This window comes from Ovis aries, chromosome 23 (assembly GCF_016772045.2).
Source record: "Ovis aries strain OAR_USU_Benz2616 breed Rambouillet chromosome 23, ARS-UI_Ramb_v3.0, whole genome shotgun sequence".
In the NCBI taxonomy this organism is placed as follows: Eukaryota; Metazoa; Chordata; class Mammalia; order Artiodactyla; family Bovidae; genus Ovis; species Ovis aries.
The window spans coordinates 48522965-48549368 of NC_056076.1; the positions used below are offsets into that span (position 1 = coordinate 48522965).

The following is a 26404-nucleotide window of genomic DNA, read 5'->3' on the forward strand; positions in this document are numbered from 1 at the left end:
GTGGTCCAGTGGCTAAGATTACGTGCTCTCAGTGCAGGGGGCCTGGGTTTGATTCCTAGTCAGGAAATTGGATCCCACTGGGAGTTCATGTGCCTGTTGCTGCTGCTGCTAAGTCGTTTTAGTCCTGTCCGACTCTGTGCGACCCCATAGACGGCAGCCCACCAGGCTCCACTGTCCCTGGGATTCTCCAGGCAAGAACACTGGAGTGGGTTTGCCATTTCCTTCTCCAGTGCATGAAAGTGAAAAGTGAAAGTGAAGTCGCTCAGTCGTGTCTGACTCTACGCAACCCCATGGACTGCAACCTACCAGGCTCCTCCGTCCATGGAATTTTCCCGGCAAAAGTACTGGAATGGGTTGCCATTGCCTTCTCCAGTTCATGTGCCGAGACTAACCAAAAAAAAAAAAAGATCCCGGGTGCCACATGAAGATGGAAGATCCTGCGTGCCTCAACTAAGACCTGGTGCAACCAGATTAATTAATTATGTATTTTTTAAAAACAGGAGTAGAGGGGGAAATTTCTTCTCCTGAAACCTTGTATCAACGCAGAGGCAGCAGGAGTCAAGGGCACCGCCCTTGTCTCACAGAGCCTGTCACCTGGGATCAACACCTTCAACCAGGAATAAGCTGGACAAAGGACTGGCAGCCTCAGAGCTGCCTCCTGCCTCCTCACAGGTCTGCTCCTGGAGTTCAGTGCTCACCTGTCCTGGGCATCCAGACCTCTGCACGAACAACACTGAGTAAGGAATTCACCAAGTGGAGGACCGACTGGTGCAGGATGGCCCTTTCATACCTTCAGGCAGGCGGTGGGGACGCAAGTGCACGCCAGGATTCGCCCCCATCGCCAGAGGAGATGCTCCAGCAGCAGGATCGTATACTTCCGGGTTGTACTAACGCACTGCATCACGGGACCTGCCACCGGTGGCAGGAGTGAGGATACACAGAGGCGGTACAGGAAGGAAGTTACGGGCTCACATCCGGCATCAGACAGTCCTGATCTTGAACCCAGACGCCAGCTCTTGGAAACCTCACAAGTTAGCATGAAGCTTTTCAAGCCTTGGCTTCCTCTTTCATTAAATGGGAGTAAGTGCACCCACCTCACAGGGATCTTGTGAAGATTAAATATAATCAGGCATGTCCTAAGACTGGCACATGTTAAATATTCAAGACAGGTTATCTGCTATTATTGGCTATATTATTGCCATGACAAGGATAAGTGCTATAATCTAGTTTATGAGCTTCATTTTGCACAATGTACCAGGTATTGGCGATCCTAAGGCAAATAAGACATAGCATGTGTCCTATGTCTCATTTATAGTTTAGTGGTGGGAGGAGATAAAGAAAAACTTTTGCCATAAATTCAGAGTATAGGTACTGTTGCAGAGGTAAGCACAGGGAGGTGAGAACCCACAAGGGCATTTAACCCGCTGCAGGGGTGGGGAGGAAACAGGCTGCTAATGGCTTCTGGAAGGATGCAGCTTGTGAGTGGGGGCCTACAGGGTGGGGGAGTATAAGCTCTGTGAAAGGATTGAGGAGAGGGAAAAACTGAACAATGGCTCGGGGAAGAACATTCCAGGCAGTAAGGACAAGGGCATGACTGTGTTTTCTGGCAAGTCTAAGCGACAGGCTATCTTGGCAATCATCAGTTCAGTTTAGTTCAGTCACTCAGTCGAGTCCGACTCTTTGCGACCTCATGAACCACACAGCACGCCAGGCCTCCCTGTCCATCACCAACTCCCAGCGTCCACCCAAACCCATGTCCATCGAGTCGGTGATGCCATCCAACCATCTCATCCTTTGTCGTCCCATTTCCTGCCCTCAATCTTTCCCAGCATCAGGGTCTTTTCAAATGAGTCAGCTCTTTGCATCAGGTGGCCAAAGTATTAGAGTTTCAGCTTCAACATCAGTCCTTCCAATGAACATCCAGGACTGATCTCCTTTAGGATGGACTGGTTGGATCTCCTTGTAGTCCAAGGGACTCTCAAGAGTCTTCTCCAACAACCACAATTCAAAAGCACCAATTCTTCGGCACTCAGCTTTCTCTATAGTCCAACTCTCACATCCATACATGACTACTGGAAAAACCATAGCCTTGACTAGATGGACCTTTGTTGACAAAGTAATCTCTCTGTTTTTAATATGCTTTCCAGGTTGGTCATAACTTTCCTTTCAAGGAGTAAGCGTCTTTTCATTTCATGGCTGCAGTCACCATCTTCAGTGATTCTGAGCCCCCCAAAATAAAGTCAGCCACTGTTTCCACTGTTTCCCCATCTATTTGCCATGAAGTGATGGGGCTGGATGCCATGATCTTGGCAATAACAGGAGGAAAATATGATTTGGTGACCAAGATGCCATCTGCCGTGGTGTTACCAAGGTTACACCAGAAGAACAGTTTTGGATGGCTTCTTATCAGTGGACATGACAGAGCATGCTGGCTGGCTGTCAAATACCCACCTTTCCTTGTTCTGCACCAACAAATAGCCTACTGTTGATTGCAACAAATGCCCAGGTAAAAGTCAGTTTCCCATGAACAACAAGGTCCTACAGAATAACAGGGAACTATATTCAATATCCTGTGATAAACCACAATGGAAAAGAATATAAAAAAGAATGTACTTCCCTGGTGGTCCAGTGGTTAAGAATCCATCTTCCAATGCAGGGGACGTGCGCTTCATCCCTGCTCAGAGAACTAAGATCCCACATGCCACTAGGCCAACAAAAGATCCTGCTTGCCGCACCTAAGACCTACGCAGCCAAATAAAGAAAAATATTATTTTAAAAAAAGAATGTACGCATTTGTATAACTGAATCGCTTTGCTGTACAGCAGAAACTAACGTTGTAAACCAACTGTATATCAGTTTAAAAAAAAAGGTTCTTGTTCAGTTCAGTTACTCAGTCCTATCCAACTCTTTGCAACCCCATGGACTATGTAGGGGAAGGGAGTTAGAGAAGGTGAGGTTCAGAAAAAGAACAAGACCAGTACTTTACAGGAACAGGATCACCTTTGATGAGGCGAGAAGGAGCAGCAGTCAGATTAGTGAGCTGCAGTCCATTCTAAAGGAGATCAGTCCTGGGTGTTCATTGGAAGGACTGATGCTAAAGGTGAAACTCCAATACTTTGGCCACCTCATGCGAAGAATTGACTCATTGGAAAAGACTCTGATGCTGGGAGGGATTGGGGGCAGGAGGAGAAGGGGACGACAGAGGATGAGATGGCTGGATGGCATCACCAACTCAATGGACGAGTTTGAGTAAACTCCGGGAGTTGGTGATGGACAGGGAGGCCTGGTGTGCTGCGATTCATGGGGTCGCAAAGAGTCGGACACGACTGAGCGACTGAACTGAACTGAACACTAACCCAAGAAAAGAGTAAGTATATATATAGGCGTATACGTGGAAATCTACTGTCCTAAGGGGGCAGTTCTTGTCCCAGGTTGTCTGGATTAGTTATCTCTTAAACAACTGGGCAAGGAATTCTAAAGATTGGCCAGAGGCTGGGACCAGCTGGGAGCTGGGTGTAATCAACCTTAATTTCCATTTTTTTCTTCTGGTGAGAGAGTTCTTTGTTTTGTATAGAATGGTGAGGAGGACCCGGAGGGCAGTTTTAATTCCGGGCTATTTTGAGCCCTGTAACTTTCCTTCAGACTGCAGCATGCCAGGCTTCCCTGTCTATCACCAACTCTCGGAGCTTACTCAAACCTTTGAGTCAGTGATGCCATCCAACCATCTCATCCTCTGTTGTCCCCTTCTCCTCCTACCTTCAATCTTTCCCAGCATCAGGGTCTTTTCAAATGAGTCAGTTCTTCACATCAGGTTGCCAAAGTATTGGAGTGTCAGCTTCAGCATTAGCCCTTTCAGTGAATATTCAGGACTGATTTCCTTTAGGATTGATGTGTGCTAATTTTAAAAAATCCATTTCCCACCTTTCTTGCAAACAGAGGTTCCAATGTAATGTATGCAGAAATTTTTTTTTTACTTAGAACAAAATTCCAGATGTACACAAAAGTAGAGGAAATATTATACAACTGCAATGTACACTTCATATAGTTGCACAGCTGTTGATATTTTGCCATTTTTGTTTCATCTACCCTAACACTTGTCTTTTATTTTCTAGATTATTTTAAAGCAAAGGTCAGATGTTATGTTACTTCCACCCAAAAATATTTCAGTGTGATGGCATCACCGACTCAATGGACATGGATTTGGGTGGACTTTGGGAGTTGGTGATGGACAGGGAGGCCAATCCCTTATACAGTGGAAGTAAGAAGTAGATTTAAGGGACTAGATTTGGTAGACAGAGTGCCTGATGAACTATGGACGGAGGTTCGTGACATTGTACAGAAGACAGGGAGCAAGACCATCCCCAAGAAAAAGAAATGCAAAAAAAGCAAAATGGCTGTCTGAGGAGGTCTTATAAACAGCTGTGGAAAGAAGAGAAGCGAAAAGCAAAGGAGAAAAGGAAAGATATACCCATTTGAATGCAGAGTTCCAAAGAATAGCAAGGAGACATAAGAAAGCCTTCTTCAGCGATCAATGCAAAGAAATAGAGGAAAACAACAGAATGGGAAAGACTAGAGATCTCTTCAAGAAAATTAGAGATACCAAGGGAACATGTCAAGCAAAGATGGGCTCGATAAAGGACAGAAATGGTATGAACCTAACAGAAGCAGAAGATATTAAGAAGAGGTGGCAAGAATACACAGAAGATCTGTACAAAGAAGATCTTCACGACCCAGATAATCATGAAGGTGTGATCACTCACACTCACCTAGGGTCGGACATCCTGGAATGTGAAGTCAGGTGGGCCTTAGGAAGCATCACTATGAACAAAGCTAGTGGAGGTGATGGAGTTCCAGTTGAGCTATTTCAAATTCTAAAAGATGATGCTGTGAAAGTGCTGCACTCAATATGTCAACAAATTTGGAAAACTCAGCAGTGGCCACAGGACTGGAAAAGATCAGTTTTCATTCCAATCCCAAAGAAAGGCAATGCCAAAGAATGCTCAAACTACTGCACAATTGCACTCATCTCACACGCTAGTAAAGTAATGCTCAACATTCTCGAAGCCAGACTTCAGCAATATGTGAACCATGAACTTCCTGATGTTCAAGCTGGTTTTAGAAAAGGCAGAGGAACCAGAGATCAAATTTCCAACAATCACTGGATCATGGAAAAAGCAAGAGAGTTCCAGAAAAACATCTATTTCTGCTTTATTGACTATGCCAAAGCCTTTGACTGTGTGGATCACAATAAACTGTGGAAAATTCTGAAAGAGATGGGAATACCAGGCCACCTGACCTGCCTTTTGAGAAATCTGTATAAAGGTCAGGAAGCAACAGTTAGAACTGGACATGGAACAACAGACTGGTTCCAAATAGGAAAAGGTGTATATTGTCACCCTGCTTATTTAACATATATGCAGAGTACATCATGAGGAACGCTGGGCTGGATGAAGCACAAGCTGGAATCAAGATTGCTGGGAGAAATATCAATAACCTCAGATATGCAGATGACACCACCCTTATGGCAGAAAGCAAAGAAGAACTAAAGAGCCTCTTGATGAAAGTGAAAGAGAGTGAAAAAGTTGGCTTAAAGCTCAACATTCAGAAAACTAAGATCATGGCATCCGGTCCCATCACTTCATGGGAAATAGATGGGGAAACAGTGGAAACAGTGGCTGACTTTATTTTTCTGGGCTCCAAAATCACTGCAGAAGGTAACTGCAGCCATGAACTGAAAAGACGCTTACTCCTTGGAAGGAAAGTTATGACCAACCTGGACAGCATATTAGAAAGCAGAGAGATTACTTTGTCAACAAAGGTCAGTCTAGTCAAGGCTATGGTTTTTCCAGCAGTCGTGTATGGATGTGAGAGTTGGACTATAAAGAAAGCTGAGTGCCAAAGAATTGATGCTTTTGAACTGTGGTTGTTGGAGAAGACTCTTGAGAGTCCCTTGGACTGCAAGGAGATCCAACAGCCCATCCTAAAGGAGACTAGTCCTGGGTGTTCATTGGAGGGACTGATGTTGAAGCTGAAACTCCAATACTTTGGCCATCTGATGTGAAGAGCTGACTCATTGGACAAGATCCTGATGCTGGGAAAGATCAAGGGCAGGAGGAGAAGGGGACAACAGAGGATAAGATGGTTGGATGGCATCACCGACAGTGGACATGGGTTTGGGTGGACTCTGGGAGTTGGTGATGGACAGGAAGGCCTGGTGTGCTGTGGTTCATGGGGTCGCAGAGTGGGACACGACTGAATGACTGAACTGAACTGCAAGAGATACTTTCTTTGTTAACATAACCACAATACCAGTATCATACCTGACAAAATTAACAAGTCTTCCTCAATAAAATCCAAAATAGCCTGTTTTTCCTTGGAAACTTTTTTTAAGGGGACTAATTTGGTAGGGACCCACAGGCTCTTTTGCCCTTTATCACTACTGTGACTGAGACAGGCTGGGACCTGGGACCCTTTGCAGCAGGGCTGCAATGCTCGCACCTGGACACCCCTCTCTTCCAGCAGCAAAATACAAAGAAATTATATAGACTAAGATTAAGTGTGTGCATTGTTAGTTGGGACAAATTATGGCCAAAAGATACAAATAGGCCAAAAAAATCCAGCTGTTACTTCTGAAGAGGGTGGGGCAGAAACACGCCTCCTGCACTCAACACAGTGGGGTGGGCAAACCGCCGAAGCTACCCAGCCCTACTCTGTGGACATACCCCTACCCTCACCCCATATAAAGAACAAACTTGCCCCCCAACCCCCACTCAGAGAGTGAGAGAGCAAAGGAACATGTTACCTGTTCCTACTCCCAGCTGCTACAGCAGGGGCCCCAATAAGCCTTGCTTGAATTTCTTGCCTGAAGTCTAGTCAATTTCCACGGATGGGGGAAGGCCAGGAATCCTAGTCAGTATCATGAACATGAGTCAACTTTGAGGATGGAAAGCATACACTAGGGAGGACAAGTCTGGGAAGACAGGAGGAGCTAGGGCTCGAATTACTTCAAGGTGAGGGGCCTAAATCTGGACTGTTTCTTAGTCTGGATTTTTTTTCTTCTTTTTAATTTATAGATTTTGCTTTTTGAGCAATCTTTGGGTTTATAGAAAGGACAGAGAGTTCCCAGATTCCCCTGTCCCCACCCCCACTGGATCCTTTATTGCTAACCTCTTGCATTAGTATGGTATATTTGTTACAATCGACAGCTAATATTGATTCATTAGTATTAACTAAAGTCCACACTTGGTGGTGTACGTTGTATGGGTTTTAGAAAATATATAAAGACTTGTGGGCTTTCCTGGTGGCTCAGATGGTAGGAATCTGCCTACAATGCAGGAGACCCAGGTTTGATCCCTGGGTCAGGAAGATCCCCTGAAGAAGGGCATGGCTTCCTTCTCCAGTATTCTTGCCTGTAGAATCCCGTGGACAGAGGAGCCCAGTGGGCTAGAGTCCATGAGGTTGTGAAGAGTTGGACAAGACTGAGGGACTAAGACACACACACACACAAGAACTTGTATCCACCGTTACAGCATTATACAGAGTAGTTTTACTGCCTTAAAAAATCCTCTGTGCTTGACCTGCTTATCCCCGACCTGCTCCTTCCCTGGAATCCTTAGCAACCACGTATCTTTCAACTATCTTGCCACAGTTTTGTCTTTTCCAGAAGGTCACATCATTGAAATCATACAGCCTTTTCAGATTGGGTTCTTTCACTTAGCAATATGCATTTAAGTTTCCTCCATGAATTTTCATGACTTGATAGCTCATTTCTTTTTAGCGTTGAACAATTATCCATTGCCTGGATGATGTACCACAGTTTGTTTACCCATTCACCTACTGAAGGGCATCTTGGCGGCTTCCAAGTTTTGGAAATTACAAACAAAGCTGCCGTAAACATCCACGGGCAGGTTTTTGTGTGCACATAAGTTTTCAATCATTTTGAGTAAATAACCAAAGAATGAGATTGCTGGATCACATGGTGAGAATATGTTTAGTTCTATAAGAAACTGCCAAACTGTCTTCCAAAGTGACTATACAAAGTTTCTTTTTAATGTGAGAGAAAATCCTGTTGTGTTTTTTAAACCACTATAACTTGGATCTCTGCAACTGAATGCAGTTCCTATAGGAAATGGTGAGAATGTGCCTGCTGAGTGCTTGTCACCCAGATGAAAATCTACCAACAGCAGGTCATCTTAACCAAAAAGCCAGAAGTGACTGCTCACCTAGTCATGCATTCTCTTCCACTGATGCTGCTTCTTTTTCAGGAGAAAGTCAGGAGATACTGCCACAGCAAAGCCACGGCTCTCTCCTCTCCTAGTTCTCTAGTACCATCAGCCGCACAAGAAAAGATCTCAGTTTGGCTCAGCTTATTGTTTCCGTCTGATCCAGGGTTTTCCAGGTGGCACCAATGATAAACAATCTGCCTGGCAAGGAAGGAGAAGCAAGAGATGAGAGTTCAATCCCTAGGATGGGAAGATCCCATGAAGTAGGAAATGGCAATTCACTCCACTTTTCTTGCCTAGAGAATCCTACAGAGGAATCTGGCAGGCTACAGTTAATGGGGTCGCAAAGAGTTGGACACGAATGGGTGATTGAACACAATGGAGCAATTGAACACACATGTACAAGGAGTCTTCAAGTGATTCCTTCTTCCAGTGGGTGCTTGCAAATCACTTGTTTAATAATCTGTTTCACCCGTCTTTGGCATTTTCCTGGTCCTTCGTAATTTCTCCAAGATTAAGGATAGTGGTTTGATATCTGCAAATCCTTTTGTAGGTGGAATCCTCAAATGCTGAAGTGAATAAATATTCCCTACTGTCATTATCCAGTAATCAAAATCATTTTAGCAACTTGATTTGGCTTCATGCTGTGCAATAGATGGGTTCTGGGGGAGCTATATATACATCACATTGTTATAAATTAATTCCTGTTTTAAATGAATGGGGAAAGCTCATCACAGAAGAGGATAATTCGGTGAATCCTTCTATAAAGCAAATAATTCCATTATATGAATAATCACCCTCTAATTTAGTTCTCTATGAATATAAAATGTTCAAATATTGAGAGTTTTTTCACATATGGAGATTATAACTGAACATTTGCTTATATTCAATCTCTTTTTTCTTCTTTAATATCATTACTGTCTTCATTATTTTTTATTGTCATCACCCAGAAAGTCACTAAATTTTAGGAACAAAATAAAAGAACTGCATTGCTAGAATCTGTTCTGTTAATCCCTAAGCAGGTCTTATTCTGTGTTGAGGAATCTTGTAGCCTCTTTCAGTGGCATATAATTACTTGGTTATAGGACCTTGGGTGAATCAACAATTATGTATATTTCCTGGGTCTCCATTCCTTTATCTATAAAACAGGAATGATAAAGTTGGTGTAAGAATTAAATGAGATAACTAACATAAAGATGGTTAATTTTCTGTGTCAACTTGACTGGGCTAAGGGATGCCCAGGTAATGGTAAAACATTATTTCTTGGTGTGTCTGTGAGGTTGTCTCCAGAAAAGACTGGAATTTGAATTGGTGAATGTAATAAAGAAGATCACCCTCATTAATGTGGGTGGGCATCATCCAATCTACTGAGAGTTTGGCTGGAACAAAAAGGCAGAAAAAGGGCAAATTCTCTCTCTCTATTTGAGCTGAGAAACCCATTTTTTCCAGCCTTCAGGCATCAGTGCTCCTGGTTTTCAAGTCTTTGGACTAGGACTGAATTATACCACTGGATTCTTTGGGTCTCCAGCTTGAAAACGACAGATCCTAGGACTTCTTGTTCTCAATAATTGTGAGTCAATTCCTATAATAAACTCCCTCTTACATAGTTACATATCCAACCTATTGGTTCTGTTTCTCTGGAGAACTCTAATACAAGTAGCTACCATGTGCTATGTACTCAATTAATAGCAGCTACTATAACTGCTATTAATAGAAGTGTTATTAAATAGTGAGGTTAGACAGGCTTTCTCCTTAATAAAAATTATTATTACCACTTCCACCCATTATGATGGTCACTATGGGAAAATAAAACAAGTAAAGGTTGGCAAGAATATGGAGAAATTGGAACCCTTGCACATCGTTGGTATAAAGTAAGAATGGTGCCACTATGATGGAAAACAGTATGGTGGTTCCTCAAGAAAATGAAAAAAAGAACTACCATCTGATTCAGCAATTCTGCTCCTGGGTTTATGCCCCAAAGAACTGAAAGCAAGGTCTTGAGATATTTACACACACATACTCACTGAAGTATTATTCACAACAACCAAGAGGTGAAAGCAGCCCAAATGTTCATTAACAGATGAAATGAATAAAGAAAATGGACAAGAGAATATCATTCAGCCTTAAAAAACAGGAAATTCTGACACATGCTGTAACATACATGATCCTTGAGGACATCACTCCAAGTGAAAAAAGCTTGCCACAAAAGAGCAAACACTGAGAGAAAAAAAGGAACCAATACTGTATCATTTCACTTATATGAGGCCCCTGCTCAAGCTCATGGAGAAGGCAATGGCAACCCACTCCAGTACTTTTGCCTGGAGAGAGAATCCCATGGATGGAGGAGCCTGGTAGGCTATAGTCCATGGGGTCGCTAAGAGTCAGACACGACTGACCTACTTCACTTTCACTTTTCACTTTCATGGCTTGGAGAAGGAAATGGCAACCTACTCCAGTGTTCTTGCCTGGAGAATCCTGTGGACGGCGGAGCCTGGTGGGCTGCTCAGGGTCTGAAGTGACTTAGCGTGCATGTGTGCTCAAGCTCAGTGTCTTCAGTCGTGTCCAAATCTTTGAGACCCTATGGACTGTAGCCAGCCAAGCTCCTCTGTCCATGGGATTCTCCAGGCAAGAATAATGGAGTGGGTTACCATGCACTCCTCTGGGGGACCTCCTCTACCCAGGGACTGAACCCATATTTTCTGCGTCTCCTGCATTGCAGACAGATTCTTTACTGCTGAGCCACTGGGGAAGCCCATACGAAGTTAAATTCAGTTCAGTTCAGTTCAGTTCAGTCACTCAGTCATGTCCAACTCTTTGCGACCCCATGGACTGCAGCACGCCAGGCCTCCCTATCCATCACCAACTCCCAGAGCTTGCTCAAACTCATGTCCATCGAGTTGGTGATGCCATTCAACCATCTCATACTCTGTCGTCCCCATCTCCTCCTGCCTTCAATCTTTCCCAGCATCAGGGTCTTTTCTAATGAGTCATTTCTTCACATCAGGTGGCCAAATGGAGACAAAAAACTAGAATGGTGGTTTCCTGGTGCTATGAGGAGGCGACGGAGAAGGCAATGGCACCCACTCCAGTACTCTTGCCTGGAAAATCCCATGGATGGAGGAGCCTGGTAGGCTGCAGTCCATGGGGTCGCGAAGAGTCGGACACGACTGAGCAACTTCACTTTCACTTTTCACTTTCATGCATTGGAGAAGGAAATGGCAACCCACTCCAGTGTTTTTGCCTGGAGAATCCCAGGGACGGAGGAGCCTGGTGGGCTGCCATCTTTGGGGTTGCACAGAGTCAGACACGACTGAAGCAACTTACCAGCAGCAGCAGCAGCAGCAGCAGGAGGCAGCGAGAAGGAAGAGCTTTCATTTAAGGGGTACAGAGTCTCAGTTTTGCAAAAGGAAGAGTTCTATGAATGGATGATGGTGATGGTAGTGTAACAATATGAGTGTTCTTAGTGCCACTGAATTGTGCACTTAAACATAGTTAACATGGTAAATTTATACGTATTTCATCACGATTTTTTGAGATTTAAAAATCCAAGGAGAAGGAAATGGCAACCCATTCCTGTATTCTTGCCTGGGAAATCCCATGGACAGAGGAACCTGGCGGGCCTACAGTCCATGGGGTCGCACACAAGACGGAGGTGGAGGAAGATGGGTTGATAGCAATAAACAGGTAGAACTAAAAAAAAATTTTGAGAAAAATTCCTATCATTCCAAGATGGGAGGTTTTCTAGGCCTAGAAAATGGTATCATACCAGGTGGCAGGAGAATGAAAGAAAAGGAGAGGTGACAGGAGGGACCACGTGTTCTTTGGTGGAAATGAACAGGCTGCCATAGCTGACAGGTGGACCACGCAGGATGGGTTCACATGCACAAACACCCCTGGAGCTAATTCCACGGCTGAGTAGCGTCACAAAGCACAGCTGAGGTTATGACCCGCATCTGGATAACTACAGCTTCCAGAGCCAGGACCTGCCCACGAAGCTGGTATTCAAAAATTGCAACTCAGTGCACAGCAGAAGAGTTCACTGGTGCTCACTGAGTAATTAAATTACAAGGCGATTATTAGTCTGTTCAGCCAAAACGATGACATCTGAATCCGAGTACTCAAAGTAGCTGTGGACTAAAACTCCTGGAAAAAAAAACACAACAAACCTATAACTAAATTAATGCCATTTTCAACCAATTATAGATGCCCTCCAGTGACTACAGGTTGTCATGGCAACATGCCCACTGAAAGGGTATGTTTGATAAGGCGTGAACTCAAGGATAGCAGGAATGGAGTGTTGTGAATCTTATCTCTACATCAGACCAAAACTGTTTTCTGGGATGGGGGCCAGGAGAACTGTCACCAGTCTGCTGCTGTCTCTTCCACCGGCTTATCCTAGGTTCCAGGCTGGTGGGCCACCTCTGCTGCTGCCCTTTAGGGAGAGGAGCAGCCCCAATATCTCCCCTACACTTTCCCTTCTCCTGGGATGGTCTCCCTTTCAGTGTCAGCCAACTGGCATCTTTCCTTATTTTTCTGAAAATCTCGCCTGCCTCTTCTTCCAGGCAGGCTTCCATGACCAACTGGCAGTTCAGTGGTCTCTAGACCAGATTCAATTTCATTGCTTAGCTCTGGAGAGAAGGAAATGGCAACCCACTCCAGTATTCCTGCCTAGAGAATCCTGTGAATGGAGGAGCTTGGTGGGCTGCCGTCCATAGGATCATATAGAATCGGACACGACTGAAGCAACTTAGCATGCGTGCATGCATACATTGGAGAAGGAAATGGCAACCCACTCTAGTATTTTTGCCTGGAGAATCCTGGGGACAGAGGAGCCTGGTGGGCTGCCGTCTATGGGGTAGCACAGAGTCGGCTGACATGGCTTAGCAGCAGCAGCAGCAGCTCTGCACATCTCAGACTGTACAGAAACTCATCAAAAAAATAAAAAAGGCAGAGCCCTTATTTTGGTTTAAGATGCCACAAAATAAATTTAAGGGCTCCTTGAATTTAAGTACCTTTTATTCAAGTACCAAACCTGATCAAAACCAGTCAATGCTGTGAATCATATTTATACCATCAAAGCAGTCCAGAAAAGTTGCTGACAGAGCAAAATATTGTCAATTAGCTCTGATGTTGAATATACCAGATGAGCTGCTATTTAAAGAAAGTATGGTTACCTCTTTTGTAAAAGGGGTAATCATCTCATAAAATATCTTCTGTGTAAACTCCTATTTTCATATACAAGGTGAATTTTAGAATTTAAAAAGCTGTCTCAAGTCCTTTCTGGAAAGAGTGAAGTATAAACAAATCTGATGATCAGTACTGTCAACACGGAAAAACAAGAGGGATGTGGGTATATGTATCTGCCCATGGGTGGAGGAGGGACACCATATCAGCCCTAGAGCACCGTCTCTTCCTTATCCCCTAGGTTCTGCCGAACTGGCAGTTCTTGTTCAGTCGCCAAGTCGTGTCCAGCTCTTTGAGACCCCAGGACTGCAGAACCAGAAAAGCTCACACTGACAGTGCTGATGCAGGTTACTGGGACCTCAGCTCAGGCCAGGCGGGACTCACTGGGCCTAGGACTGAGCTACATTCCACTATGTCTGAATTATCACTCAGAAACAAAAATCTAACCTTACTCTCCTGGGCCACAGAATAAAGTCCAAATTGCCAAGATTTTCACTCGAGATCCCACCCAGCCTATCCCCAGTATAACAACAAAAACAACAATTGAAAAAGAAAAGTTAACCTCCATTGAGCCCTTATGATGTGCTTTATATACATGAGCTCCTTAATCCTCGTGACAACTTACCAAGGAAAGCACGATTACTTTTCTGATTTAGAGAGGACAGAGAGGTCAAGTTGCCCAAGGCTGTCATCCGGTTATAAAAGGTGACAACGAGATTCACATTCTGGTCTGTGTACATCATGAGTCCAGGCTCCAACCAGCTCCACAGCACTGCCTTTCTGGACTTAACTGCCTCCTTCTTCCTTTTGTTAGTTCCCACTTATAAACTCCTGCCATCCACCTAGGGGACGGCCACCTTCTTATCCCCTTCCCATGCAATCACGCTCAGGCCTCAGAGCCTGTCTTGGGTCCCATTTCTCCTGTCAAACTTTCCCCTCCCCCCAGCTCTCAAGATTCCCTTTCTCTGGACAGTAACCCGCCTGTATTGCACATCCTACATGTTCCAGGCTTTAGTCTTACGCTGCCATGTCTGCTTAGGTGTGTCTGTCTTTTCTTCTGAACTAAGGTCCTGTAAGCCTAGTTGTCTGCACATTTTTGTGCGTGCTTATCACTCTGCTATGTAGGAAACATAGCAGATGTGGGTTTAATCCCTGGGTCAGGAAGATCCTCCGGAGGAGGAAAGGGCAACCCATTTCAATATTTTCACCTGGAAAATTCCATGGACAGAGGAGCCTGGTGGGCTACAGTCCATAGGGTTGCAAAGAGTCGGACACATCTGAGTGACTAAGCCCGCATATATGCTATAGAATATCACTCATGATATCTAACTCAGAGTGAACACATCGTATGTACCTTGGTAAACACTAGAGTTGAAAAAAAAGAAGTCATTTAAATGATTTTTCCAATAGTGTCTCTTGTCGTGAGTCGTGAAGTCGCTCAGTCGTGTCGGACTCTTCGTGACTCCGTGGACTGTAGCCCACCAGGCTCCTCCACCCACGGAATTTCTTGGGCAAGAGTATTGGAGTGGGTTGCCAGTATCTCTGCAGACATTTTAATGATACAGAAATGTGTTTTTCATTTTATTAATGGGTTTAGCTGGATGAATAATGTATAAGTAATGCTATCTCAGCCATTATATGTAATAAATCACTGGTTTAAAACACAATAAAATAAAAACTACTAGGGTAATAGATAAGTCAGAAAAGGAATGAAACTGTCGGATTTAGCTGACTGCCTCTTCATTATTTCTTGAAATCACTGTATTATTAACAAACTGGGAAACATGACAAATATTCCAAATCCAGGGTTTGGTATGTGGGCCCCAGGTGTGTGTGTCCCAAAACAAGCCACTGGAGTTCCAGAAGAAAATATGATGTTTACTGATGGTCACCTTTTCGTTAAACGTATGCAGCATTTGGGAGCCTGAGAGAGAAGCTCTAAGAGTGGACCTTTCTTGGGATAACTAAACCTGCTGCCGATTAGTCGCTTCAGTCCTGTCCGACTCTGTGCGACCCCATGGACTGTAGCCCGCCAGGCTCCTCTGTCCATGGGATTCTCTAGGCAAGAATACTGGAGAGGGTTGCCACGTCCTCCTCCAGGTGATCTTCCTGATCCAGGGATCAAACCCACGTCTCTTATGTCTCCTGCATTGGCAGGCAGGTTCTTTACTGCTGAGCCACCAGGAAAGCCACTGGATAACTAAACCTACAGCAAGAGAACAGGCTGGAGGGAAACAATTCTGAGGTGTTCTCGGTCACACATTTACGGAGTTTCTGAAGGGCAGTGGAGATTTCTACCAGGCACAGCACAACCGCTACGCAGACAAGTGAACTGTAGAAATTCATTACTATTCCATCAAGAAGCCCCCATAAGAGTGATCAACCTAAACACAGAAGTGTTGAATTGAAATCCACAGTGCGTTTTTTACAAGAGGTCAAACCTAGATGGGGTAAACCTCAGGGTACTTCCTCTCTATTGCCTTAACATTACTGGACTGAATGAAGAATTGCTGCTTCTTGTTTCGAGGTTCATTGCATTTCCCGTTACTCCCAACTTCATACTCGAAAGGACTGAGAATTTCAAGTGGAGTATACTGAAGTAGACTCACTATCTTTGCATCATTTCTGTATTCAATTTTTAAAAATTCTTTCATATCCCTATTGAACTGTTTTTTAACTGAATAAACGTGGCTCAAATGAACCACCCAGCTCCTGTGGAAGTTACATACAGAAAGATGAGACTTTATTACACACAATCCAACTAATGTGACCTTAAACAAATTTATAGAGGAACTATATATACAGTTTATATATATATATATAGGAACTATTTATAAAGCAACTTATGACTCTTACTCCTGCAGAGAAGGAAGGCATCTATGTTCTCAACTGGCATTTGAAAATGGCACACAACCATCTAACCAGATCATCGATGATTGTTTGTCTTGTGAAAATTAAGTTTTGTGAAGACCCTGGTCGTTGTATTGCTATTCGTTGTGTGGCAGGCCTTGGCAGAGTTCCAGCACTTGTCGCCCTAGCAGTAATTGAAGGTGGAATGAAATATGAAGATACAGTACAGTTCATAAGACAAAGTGGCTAGGAGCTTTTAACAGCAAGCAGCTTTTGTGTTTGGAGAAGTATGCTCCTAAAATGTGGCTGCACTTAAGACTCCAATGGTCATGGAAACAGCTGTTGCATTTGATAAAACCGGGTGTGTAATGCCATAGCTTGGAAATAGAACCTGAGATGGGATGGAATTTGTCGTAGATATTAGCCAGCCCATTGGCTTGGTGAGTAAGTCTGATGAAGCTTCCATGCTATGTTATGCTATGCTAAGTTGCTTCTGTCGTGTCCAACTGGCTCCTCTGTCCATGGGATTCTCTAGGCAAGAATACTGGAGTGGGTTGCAATGCCCTCCTCTAAGTCATTTTCCTGACCCAGGGATCAAACCCATTTCTGTTACATTTCCTGCATTGAAAGGCAGCTACTTTATGATTAGTACAACCTGCGGAGCCTGAGGCTTCCACAAGAGTGTTGAAAAGCAGTTTTACCAGTCCACGAGCCTGGCAGAATTGCAACCTCTGTTCAAGTAAGTATGTTCAACCTACTTGGATAATAGCAAAGAATTCATGCTGTTCAGCATTTAAAATGTGCTTATAATTTGTACCAATTGACCTTTCCTGAAAACATGCAGTACTGAGTCATGTCTTTAAATCTGTTTCCATGCCAGACTCGAATTAACATATACGAAATTTAGAAAGACTAGGTCACAAAATACTCAGCATGATACTTGTGAAGTTGAGTATCACATAGAACAAATCCCAGGAACCATGAACACTTTGGACCTTACGTGGTTTATTCCTCTCATCATTTCAAAGATAGAACGTAGGGCTTCTGAGGCTGTTTGCTCAAAACATGTTTACATCTCCCACATTCATGCCAGTATACATCAGATCTGCTCCGTTTTTAAATTAACCAAGACTTATAATGAGTATTTAATATCTCCCTATATTAAAACACCTCATTTTGTGTTGCTGTCGAAGACCTCTATTTTGAAAATCTATATTGTACAGAAGCACAATGTCTTTAACGTTTCCAGACCAAGGGAAAAAAAAAAAAAGCCTACAGTTAATTCTAATGTTTGCACTTTGGGAGTGTTTGCACAAGGAAGGCCTGAAAAAAGAATGGGAGGCAGCTGTTAAGTATTTTTTAGTAAAATGTTGCCTTTGTCTTGTGAAGGACATGGAGAATATGTGCTTTAATTTAAGAAATTTTGTTTTTAAAGGTAGAAATACTTTACTTTATTATTGTACTTAAAACCATCAAAATATCTGAAATTCTTGTAAATTTTTTTCATACTTATCTGAAGTTGTTTACCAACTTGGTTTTGTTTGAAATGTGATTTCTAACCTCTCCTGCAAAAAAAAAAATCATTAGTGGGTTTGTGCTAATGAATTGAGCGGACATTCAATATTTTATATACCTTTTGAGCTGTATAACTTAGTATTTGGATACTTGACAATTTGTTTTATTATGTAATTGATAAAATGGTGATGTGTAGCAATATTAGCTCAACCATATATTTATACTGTCTGGGAACATGTGGTCATAGTTCTATGGGAGAAATAATTTGTCAGTTTTCACCAGCTTGTAAAAATCTAATGCAAGAGCATAAACATTAAATAAATGATCAAAAGTATCGATCGTCAAAAACTGATGCAAAAAATAAGCCTCCCTAAGAACAAAAGCACTTTTGAATCATAAACTCATAAAATTTTAAAATTATTTTAAATGTTTATTTCATCTTTAGATCATCATTTAAAATGTCTATTTTTATGTCAATTATATCTCAATAAAATTGGAAGGAAAAAGTCTATTTTGGAAAATATAATAGGCAAAATGGAATTCTCCAGGCAAGAATACTGGAATGGATAGCTTTTCCCTTCTCCAGGGCATCATCCTGACGCAGGGATCGAACCCAGGTCTCCTGCACTGCATGTGGATTCTTTATAGTCTGAGCCATTAAGGAAGCCAGAGAAATATAGAGCCAGGTAAAAAAAAAATTTTGACTGATGAGGGGTACAAACAATGATCATTCTTCTACAGTGTAGAATCATTTGGGGCAGATGTAGACAAACAAATGCACACACACCTATCAAGTCTAAGCACCCCATTATAAATGCACCAGTGAGGAAAAAGGATGTTGCCTGCAGCTAGAGGAGAGGTGCTCGTGATGATGCTTGGAGGTGAGGGGGCAGGGTTAAGCTCCCCAACTCAGGTCCACTGTCTTGTGTGGACCGCCGTCTGTCTGCTGGCTGTATGGCCCTGGGCAAGTCCTGTCACCCCTCCTCGTCTAGTTCCTTCCACTGTAAAAGTTGCAATGTAGTCTATATGAAAAAAAGCACAGAAAGTGTTTTGGTTGTCGCCTGGCAAATAGTAATTGCTTGATTAATATATTATCTGTTTTTCCTGGAAAAGGGGATTTAGCGACTGTGGAAGGTTCAAGGCCAAGATATTTTGCAGGCATTTCAGAATAATATTTAGGAGACAGGGATTATCAATTAGTTGAAGAGGGAGACATCTAGGATAGAAAAAGGAAGAGCCTCTTCAGGAGGGGAAATTCTGCTTTACACGGATCATAACAGCTTTAACTTTCTCTGCACTTCTCTTTCAGGCTGTTCCAGATGTGGGTATTTGGATTACAAAAATGAGAAAGCCACTCAACCTAGCACAAAGTAAAGGGAATTACTCTAAGGATACAGAAATACCAAAGAGAGGTATGATAGATCACCTTAGGACTGAGAATTGGAGTTAGGAACCGAGGCTACTCCACGCATTTGTCTGCCTCCCTTCCCCACTCCTTTATCAGCCTCCTCTGCCTACTCCTCCCAACCTGCCCCACTAAGGCCACAGCCTCACCCCACCCCCCCACCCCACCCCCTTCATTACCTGACTGAGCAGAATCACCAATGAGCAGTGGTCTCTCAGCCTCTCCCTGTAGATTCTCACAAAAGGGAATCTGATTGGTTCAGTTCATCTGCTGGAGCCAGGGCCACTTAAGTCCAGGCCCAGCCAATGTCCTTGGATCAAGTGTACACCCCTAGTCCAATAAGCCTGGCCACTCCTCCCAGGATGAGGGTGGCACAATTTTTCTAGAGTGTACCCTGACACATAATGAAACATGTCTCTTGCAGACATATGGCGGGGGGGGGGGGGGTTATATCTTTTTGCCCCAAGTCATCATCGTGGACAAGGCCATTCATGGATGAGGCTCTCATGCCACTGAGCTGTGAAGTCTGACCTTAAACGTTAAAGAAGTTGAGGAATGCTTGACCATTCATGGGCTGCACTTACTGTCCTTGAATCTTGTGAGACAAGATCTGCTTGTGTTCTGTTCCCTTGTGGATTTCAGGGCTTTGTTAAATGAATATCACAAGCTCTTCCTGCTCTGCTGGATTAAAACAGCTTAAAATTTATGCTTGCGGCTACTTAACTTTCTGTTTCTTTTGCCAGTTGGACTATAAACTTATTGAAGGGAGAACTTCAGGATTGGAAATAATCACAGACCCTCCCATTTTACAGGTGTGGAAACTGAGGCCCAGAGAGAGATGTCACACAGCAGGACAGAGGCAGGTGGAATCTGGAACCTTGTTTCACACATGAATTCCTCACTCTACCTTGCAATGCCTGAGACATAGCCTACACCCAATCAATATTTTTTGGTTCATTTCTTATTTGGCTTTTGCTTTTTTTCAAGTGCATCATTCTCTGTTGGAATATCCCTTCCTCTACCAACAACTTCGACCCTACAGGATCACTTTCCATCTGCCTTTCAGGTATTGGTCTTTGGGTTGTATAGTGGAAGCTGAGCTGAGGCAGGGGTGAAATTTAACCTGATTCTATCAAGCCGTTATCTCTCCAGGCCAGCACCACAGTAACAGAGCGAAGACACCGGACTAACTTCCTTCCCTCTGTGGGGTCACTGGCTACCAAACTGATGCATGGTGAACCCACTCTGTAGCTTCCAGACAAAGACACGACTTCTGCAGTGCATCCCAGGCCAATGCTACAAAGCCCGGATTCAGGTCACTGCTGACCTCTTCTCAATGGGAAGATAATGTGGATCCAGTCTCACTTTCCTCTCAGAAGTCTTCTCTGACCATCCCAGACTGCTAGGAATGCTTTGTTCACTTAACAGCAACCTCACACAGGATAGCACCCCATTAGTTCTGTTATCTCACGGGTGCGAGCCTGGTGTCCTCAGCTCCTGATGGCAGGCCATTTCTCTGCCCCTGCACTCTGGTGGGCTCCCAACATCCACGTGCACTGGATGTTGGAGGAAAGGCTGGCTGGAGTCAGAAAAGGATATTGGAAGAAAAGAGAATTATTTCATTCTGCTCATATCTTTTCTTTTTTTAAGGTTTTTAAAATTTTTGGTCTTACCACCCAGCTTGCAGGATCTTAGTTCCCTGATTAGTTCCCTGACTAGGGATTGAACCTGTCTTATGCCAGTGAAACCACTGAGTGCTAACCAGTGGACTGCCAAGAAATTCCCTCCTTTTGCTAGTATCTTAGGAAAGTATTTATTAGGAAAAGCAATTACTTGAGACAGAGAAAAATAATCTGGCTTTTGATTTCTAGGCTATGTGGTGACAATTCAGGTGAAGGCAACTCTCAGTAACTCAAATCTGCCACAATTAACCAATTCCAGTGCCAGTTCATTGACTCTGCATCCAGCAGCCTCTCTGATCCAAGCTTGCAAGTAGGACATAGATCAACAGCAGGGAAGGAAGGGTGCCATGTGAGGGACTAATTAAAGCCCAGACCTTCCAAACGGGAGGAAACCCACAATTTCCAGAATGAGTGACCCATAGAGTCTTCCTCTCAGAGACTCCCATTCCAGCCTGAAGTCCCCACCAGCAGCGGCCGATTCAGAAAACTCTAGATAAAAAGACAAAGAAGTCAGAGTTGGAGGAGAGAATGCCAAGAGGGTCTTATCATCTAGTGATGAAGGTGTATTAGTTGAGGTAAAGCAGAGGCAGGCTCTAGGATACAGAAAGCAGTAGGTAAGTGTTGCTGGGTGGAAAGAAGGACTCTGGGAGCCCAGAGACATCATCTAGTGAAGGGGCCTTGAGTTCAGGGCAGGGCAGGTCAGGAGAGCTGAGCCCTTGGGAGGTGACGACTAAAGCTGCGTGAAGGTTCCTTGAAGATACAACCCTAACCAACTTCACACATGAACATGAGTCGCCTGAAGAAATTCTCCCTGCAGCACCAGCTCTGCTGGCCTAACTGCAGGGAAAAAAAAAAAAAAAAAACCCTCAGGGGTCATTCTTCTGGCCCAGAAAGACCCTGGGACAGGGAAAGGAATCAGCCATCATAGAGAGCTGCTGTGAGACAGAGCCAGGGTAAATGCATTGTCACCATGGGTCCTCCTAAGGCCAAAAAAGGGTGCTGAATAAGCTACCTAAGGTCATTCATTTGGAGGTTAAGTCAACAGCCCAAGATCCCAGATCCAGGAAGTGTCATGCCTGGAAATCAGGCTCAGGGGCCAGGCTGACTGAGGAGTCTACACTGTCAGCACTGGCTGTCTCACTGCAGGCGCAGCCTCCAAACGGCCAGGGAGCACTCTCCACGGGTGTTTTGCATTCTGCACATCGTTCAGCCTCTCCTTACCTCTGGGGGTGTGATTTACAGCACAGGCAAAACCAAGACCCAGACAATTCCATTCTTCTGCCTTTCGAAGTAGCAGGCCTATCACACAATGTGCAAAACACCACTGACAACGAAAGGTGGGTGACGAGGAATTTGCTGAGGGGATAGACTCTGGTACTATTGGTGCATATTTTGTAAACCCGGGTAATTGTGCAGATGTTAAAAGCGCAAAAATAACTGCTGAGCCAATGAGGCATAAATGTTAAGAGGGACAAAGCAGCAGGAAGAGTCAGGTGTACTTAAACATGCTCCTTCTCTGCGGGGATTGGGCCTCGCGTGGCTTCTGATACCCACTCTACCTCTTATGAATGCCTGACTATGGGTCTGCTGCCTTTCTCTAGAAGGGAGGGGATGACCCAAGAGTCAAAAGAGTCAAAAGAGCCAGACGTGGCTGCAGATGCTGCTTTGCTTTCCTCTGATGGCTTGGCGCATACCAAGAAGACATGCCCTCTGCTTTCAAAGAAATCCCACTCCTCCTTCAAGGCCCACTGCAAGCCCTACCCCTGGTGAAAAGCCATCCCAGGCTCCTCTGCCCTCTAGACCCATCCTTCATCCCTGACCCCCCCTTTTGGAGTCTCCCTTTTGCACTGCCAAATTGCTAGGACTTTCAGAATTTGCTCTTTTATCTCTGTCTGGAGCCTTTGTACCCTGTAGCCTTGTTCAGAGGCCAACTCTTTCTTTTGCCTTTGTTAACATTTTTTAGTAATTCTTACCTAACACGCTGCCTCCTCCAAGGAAGCCTTCCTTGATCCTCTCCTTCTTGCATCCGTGCTCCATCCTGGCTGGCTGCTCCTCCTGAGGGTTCCACAGCACGTTATGCCTACACCTATGTTAGGTGTGGACTTATCCCCTATACCCTCATTGACTGCAGTCCTTAATGCTAGACTTTGAATTCCTTGAGGGTCTCACCAGTCTTGGCATCCCCAGACCTGTTCTGTCTGTGAAAAGTGCTCACTAAATGTTATATGAATTTATAAACAATTTTTTTCAGCAGCTATACCATGTCCCACAAGTCCTTCCATGAGTTTATAACCCCTTTCCATGAGTTTATAACCCCTTTCCATGAGTTTAAGGGAGTTCATAACTCCTTTGCTTGGAAGGTGTACAGCATCATGTATTTCTCCAGAAGGCTTCTCTGTGCTAAGCCCAGTGCCCAGCACCTAACAGGTACTTGGAAAACACTGGTGATTCGGTAAAGTGATTACTGAATTACCCTCTGCGCTGAATTCTCCTGTCCACCAAGTCCCCTGCCTTAGCCCTTAGCATGGCCAATGGAAAATTAATTGGTTGCAAAGTGCATATCTAATTACAACATCCCGCCCCTGCCACTGAGATGTTCAAATGTTAATTATAACATATGCATCTCAGTAACAGACGGTAGCATTTAATAGAGCATTAGTAACTGCCCTTGGGCCGCCCAGGGAGTACACAACGCTCCCTTTCATCTGCTCTTAGGACAGACTTAGCACTTAAGAGCAAGGAAGTCCTCATCCTTAAAGCCGTCCGGTCCCTAAAATCAAATGTTTCCCTCCTCGCCCAAGTCCCCAGTTGAGGTCCCCACGCGGGGCGGCGCCAGCGCGCGGGGCGTGGGGTGGGGATCGGCCGTCGGGCGTGGGGTTTCGGCGAGGCTCGATCTGCTATCTGGGCGGCTCGGGCGGCCTGCCCCCGCGCCACGGCGGCGCCCCGCTTCTCCAGGGCCCGCCATCCCGGGAAAGAAAGGCGAACTACATTACCCAGCAGGCCTCCCGCCGTCCTCGTTCCTTTCATGTCTTTGCACGTGGCCGGAGGGGAGGGCGGAGCCTGGACGACACCCTCCCACATTCTCTTTCCCTGTGTCAGAGCAGGGATCATTTTTTTTTTTTTCCTTCCTCTGCTCCCTCCCCCCGCCCGCCCCTCTTTCCCTCCTTCCCTTCCCTCCCTCCCTCCCCTCTCGGCTGGGTTTGTGCGCTGGGGCGCCGGAGGCCCCCCCCTTAGCCGCCGGGACGCGCGGAACTCGGGGCGGGGGATCGGCTCTCCCGAGCCTCCTCCCTCCCTTCTCCTTCCCTGCCCCCTTCCCCCCCCCCCCACCCCACCCCCAACTCGGGCTCGGAGCGGCGGCCTGAGGAACCCCGAGGTGAGCATCTCCCCCACCGTCCGCCGCCTCCCCCCCCAACCCCCCCGTCTCCTGTAGTCATCTCTCGTTGCGGGTCGATTCCGGGACCGGTGAGGAAGGGCTCTGTGACGTGTGCGTGCTTACAGATAAATCCGGGAAAACCGCCCCAAACAATTAGCCCCCTACCTCCCTACCTCCTCCTCCCACCCTGCGCCCCGGGCAGCCAGGCGTCCGCGCCCATCCTGCGTCCCCGCCTCTGTCGGGGACGGCACTGTGAGATCGCGCCCCCTCCCCAGGTTTGCCCCTTCTCAGCCGGTTCCCCGCCAGTAGGGGAGCCGTGGCCCTGGAGCTCCGGTGAGGAGGGGGGCTCTGTTGGCGTGGGGTGAGGAGGGGGTGCACGGTTGGAGCCGCGCGGTGTAGCCGCTGTCATGTGCCGGATTCCGACCCGGAGGGAGGAAGCAAGCGAGCGAGCGTGATTCCTCTCCCTTTTGTTGTGAAGCCCGCATTTGCTGCATTGGTTCACGAACCGGCCAAACTTGCAGCTGTTCTGACCGTAGTCGGCGGAGGTAGGGAGCGCGGCTCCGGGTGGCGGCTAAGGGCCGGAGGCTGCCGCGCTCGCGGCTCCCGGAGGGACCCTGGGAGTGTCTTCACGCTGCCCCTCCGTCCTCCTGCGACCGATTGTGTCTGTGGCAGCGGCCGCGTGTGAGTGTGTGTGTGTTTGTGTGTGCGCGCCCGTCCCCGCGGGCGCGGAGATGTCTGTCGTCTAGACAGGCTGCACCCTCCCTCCGTCCCTGGTGAGCCCGCGGACCGCGCGCGGGGGGCGCGGGGCGGGGATGGGAGCAGAGGAGAAAGCCGGATCGCTGGCTCCACTGCGGTCGCAGCTTTGGACCTTCCCCACGGCAGTGATTCTCCTTTCTTTTTTTACGTTCTTATTCCTGCCGCCGCGGTGTAATCGGGCCTGGGGAACAGACCTGTCCGGTGGAGTCAGGGTTAAGTTGACAGGCTTTGAAAAGCCAGCTCGCGGTGGCTGGTGACCCGGGCCGGAGCGGAGTGGGCTCCGGCTCGGGTTCTTTAACGAGCAGGTGACTGTCTCAGACGCGGGTCCTGGTGGGGTGTGTGTGGGGGCGGGGAGGGAGGTGGTGGGCGGCGGGCAGGGGGGCGGTGGCTCGGCTGCAGCGGAGATCTGGTGCCCCGGAGGGCCGCGTGTCGGAGCCAGGGTACCGCTGGGGGAGGCGTCCCGGGGACCGCGCATCTGAGTTGGGTCTCTCCTCTGATGTTAAATGACAGTTGTGGAGGGGAGGTGGTGGAGGTCTGAGCCCCTCTGGGCTGCGTTGGCTGTTTGGCTTCGCGGAGTTTTCAGGGTTGGTGTTGCGGGGGGGGGGCAGGTGTGAACAGAGAGGGAGGTGCGGCGTGTAAAGGGGAGGGGTGGTTGGCGGCACGCTGTGCATCCCCACTCAAGGAGTGAGGCGTCGCCTCCCCCGCCCAGCTGTTTGTGTGTGTACACACCGTTCTGGCGTGCGTGCGCGGGGCGGGGACCGCAGACCGATGCGTAGTGGGGACGCGCTTGGGCCCCGAGCCCCCGCGGGGATCGGTCCCGCCGGGGCTCGTAGTCGTGTGTGTGTCCGCGCCAGCGCCCTGGTTCCTTGGAGAGGGGGGTTCGTGCGGCCGAGGGCTCGGGGAGATCCTGGGGTTGCTTGTGAGCCGGGTCGGTGAGAGAGGGCCTGGCCAGAGACGTGCCGCGGTCCCTCTCCTCGCGTCCCCGACGCCTCCCCCCGACCCGGACCCGGCAGGCTGGCCGTCTACTCGGCGGCGCCGCGGGCTGGTCTGGCTGGGCCTGGAGGAGCGGCGGGGCGCTTGTGCGTTGCGCCCCCGCCCCCTTCGCTTGACCCTTGGCCCGGGGCGCGCTGTGGGTGCGCGCGGCCGCTCCGGCCGCTGCCTTCGCAGATCCTGGAGGGAATCGGCGCCCCTGCGTACCCCCTCCCAATTCTTCGTCCTAGAGACAGTGGAGGCCGAAGGCTGCCCGGCCCGCCGGGTCGCGCTCTCCGCCCCGAGCTGCCTCCGGCGCGGGTGCCGGGTGCCGGGTACCCAGCCGGCCGCAGGCAGGTCTTTGCCCTCCCGGAGCTGGGTCTCTGCGACAGGGGATTATCTCCCAGGCTCAGGGCCCGCGCGCAGAGGGAGGAAGCCACCGGAGCTG

The 26404-nt window shown here is 46.7% G+C and overlaps 1 protein-coding gene, 1 long non-coding RNA gene and 1 pseudogene across 7 annotated transcripts in view; 2 read left to right on the plus strand and 1 right to left on the minus strand.

Moving 5' to 3' along the window:
* Positions 1-23897, minus strand: part of LOC105604510 (uncharacterized) — an 85691-nt gene extending 61794 nt beyond the window's left edge. Inside the window, exons 1-4 of the long non-coding RNA XR_006057796.2 lie at positions 23852-23897; positions 22832-22913; positions 8223-8423; positions 699-2742 (exon numbers count right to left, since the gene is read on the minus strand). This is a non-coding gene — a long non-coding RNA (uncharacterized LOC105604510). The remainder of the gene's footprint in view (positions 1-698; positions 2743-8222; positions 8424-22831; positions 22914-23851) is intronic.
* Positions 16100-16608, plus strand: LOC105604509 (protein tyrosine phosphatase type IVA 1-like; annotated as a pseudogene).
* A 38-nt stretch (positions 23898-23935) lies between the features above and the next one.
* CTIF (cap binding complex dependent translation initiation factor) overlaps positions 23936-26404 on the plus strand; it is a 326137-nt gene continuing 323668 nt past the window's right edge. For 3 of the 6 annotated variants that reach the window (XM_060405512.1, XM_027960717.2, XM_015103729.3), the window contains exon 1: positions 23936-24231. The gene's annotated coding sequence lies outside the window, so the exon portion shown is untranslated. Of the gene's footprint in view, positions 25293-26404 lie in introns of all 6 variants that reach the window. The other 3 variants (XM_042239452.1, XM_042239453.2, XM_042239454.2) reach the window with 3 other exon arrangements.